Genomic DNA, 2,816 nt, shown 5'->3' with positions numbered 1-2,816 from the left:
TGTTTTGTATTTGCAAACCACACTGACTTTGTTTGTAAATCGTTGGGTGTGAGTAAAACACATATTGTGTGTGTGTGTGAGGTTTTGGCATGATTCTCACTCGATACTCAGGCTCCTCCCAGTGGTTCTATTGCCATTTGCAGTTACGGACCGCTCCCGGTAAAAAACAACCAATCAGAGCTGCGGTCCATAATTTTGTTTGTGTTCAAAATGTAGAAAAATGTATATAATAAGCGAGTACACCATGAATCCATTTTCCAAACCGTGTTTTTAGCTTGTCCTGAATCACTAGGGTGCACCTATAATAAGTGTTTATATTCGGACTATTTTAGATTGCTTCGGGGGTACCGCGGCGGAGTAACCAGTACCTTTGTGATTCTTTATAGACATAAACAGAGAGAAGTAGTTCCGGCAACGATGTTCTTCCACAAGACGCAAGCAGTTCTGTTTATTAACCGCTAGAGCGTCAAAAGTTACATAACGCAGCTTTAATTCTGTTGGTTACGACTTACAGCTTAGGAAAATAAAAAATTCAGTTTTTCAAATTTTCAGTTTTCAAATTTGAATATTCCATTTTGAGCTTGATTGGTTTTATTAATTATGAGTATAAATACTGGGTACCTCCTGGGCTAGTTCAGAACATGCAACCACAATTATGGGAAAGACTGCTTGACAGTTGTTCAAAAGACAATCATCAACATCCTCCACAAGGAGGGTAAGCCACAGAAGGTCATTGCTAATAGAAATATATTTATAGAAAGTTGACTGGAAGGAAAAAATGTGGTAGGAAAAAGGTGCATAAGCCACAGAGATGACCACAGCCTTAGGAAGATTGTCAAGAAAAGCAGATTCAAGAACTTCAGAGAGCTTCACAAGGAGTGGACTGAAGCCAGAGTCAGCGCATCAAGGGTCATCACGCTCAGACAGCTTCAAGAAAAGGGCTACAGCTTTCACATTCCTAAAACCAATCACTCCTGAACCAGAAAAAAAAAGCATTTCAACTGGGGTAAGGAGGAAAAGAACAGGACTGTTGCTCAGTTGTTCACAGTTCTTTTTTCAGATGAAAGTAAATTTTGCATTTAATTTGGAAATCAAGGTCGGGAGTCTGGAGAGGCACAGAATCCAAAGTCCAGTGTGAGGTTTCTGAAGTCAGTGATGATCTGAGGGCCGTGACATCTGCTGGTGTTGGTCCATTATGTTTTATCAAGTCCAAGTCAATGCAGCCATCTACCAGGTCCCCCCGATTAATTCATAGACAGGAAAAGATTGCCTGCAAGCTTCTCCTCCTGTCCATATGGTAATTTCTCTACTGTGCGACAGACAGTCGCAGGTTATGATGCAATGGTTAGCCTAATTTTACAAAAACTGCTTCTACAGGGCCACGTAAGATACAAGGTAATGGGGCCTTTTATACATTTTCATGTTTCTTTAGAAATAATTAATGGACAAATGGAGTTTTTAAACGCCTCAAAAGTTATTCACTGTCAAAGTGACGCCAAAATGAATGGGAGTCAATGAATGCTAACAGCAGGTGGGGGTCTGCTAGCCAATGGTGGCGCCCAGGGGTGCTTAAATGAAACCCTGCCCTCCTGGTCTTGACGGAGAGGATCGGGATAGTATTTTCAGCGTTTAACAACTTAAATTATGCCCTGTTCCTCACACTACTATTATATCCCAGACAGCAACATAGTGTTGGCCCAGATCCGGCCCACATCTGGCCCGCATGAAATCCATGTGGGCCAGATATGGGCCAGACTTGGGCCGAAACTGCTTGCTGTCTGGGATTCTGCCAGAGTGGACTGCAACTGCAATGCATCGTCATTTGGACTACTGTGGTACTGCTCTTTGTCACATTTATAATAAATTATGAATAAGTTACATGTGTCTATCTGTTACGTTTCTCTTATAGACTGTATACTTTATACACTCACTTTTTATTGGTTGATTTATTCTTTATAAAAATAAATAGAAAACCAATGCAATATGTTTTTTTATTGCACAGTTACATGATGTGTGGGTTTTAAGTCTGATTTTCTATTCAGTTTAATGTACTTTATTGGCATAGTTTGTGTCTACATTAAAGCATGTCACAAAATGAATAATTGCGATCATAGTAATATACAAGTTAATAATATGAAATATTAAAATTCCCAGAAAGCAATATTGTGTTGGCCCAGATCTGGCCCACATCTGGCCCGCGTGAAATCCATTCAGGCCGGATCTGGGCCTATATAAGGCTCATGTGTGGCTCAGATTTCGGGATTCTGGTTTACTTAAGGCTGAGAACTGGCACCAATAATAAAACCTGTTTTGGCCCAGATCAGGGCCAGCTAAGGCTGATTAACTGGCTGAGATTCAGGCCAGTTATGGCCCATGTGTGGCCCGAGTCTTTAATCCAGTTTTGGGCCACTTCTGGGCTGTCATTCTTTGCGGTACTTGGGCCAAGGGAAAAGTCATTGTGTGGCCCAGATCTGGGCCAGAAGACATTTGCTATCTGGGTAGGGAAGAAAGGAGATTTAAGTCCAGACGGGCTGGTCTGAGTGTTTCAAAAACTGCTGATCTACTGGGATTTTCACGCACAACTAACTATGGTTCACTATGGTTTACAGAGAATGGTCCAAAAGAGAAAAAATATCCAGTGAGTGGCAGTTGTGTGAACAAAAATGCCTTGTTGATGTCAGAGGTCAGAGGAGAATGAGCAGACTGGTAAGAGATGATAGAAAGGCAACAGTAACTCAAATAACCACTTGTTACAACCAAGGGAGAATACTATCTCTGAACAATGCTCCTATCAGCTAAGAACTGGAAACTGAGGC

The sequence above is a fragment of the Carassius gibelio genome, chromosome A25, assembly GCF_023724105.1.
Source record: "Carassius gibelio isolate Cgi1373 ecotype wild population from Czech Republic chromosome A25, carGib1.2-hapl.c, whole genome shotgun sequence".
In the NCBI taxonomy this organism is placed as follows: Eukaryota; Metazoa; Chordata; class Actinopteri; order Cypriniformes; family Cyprinidae; genus Carassius; species Carassius gibelio.
The sequence above is the reverse complement of the archived record's forward strand: the minus strand, read 5'-3'. Positions refer to the sequence as shown.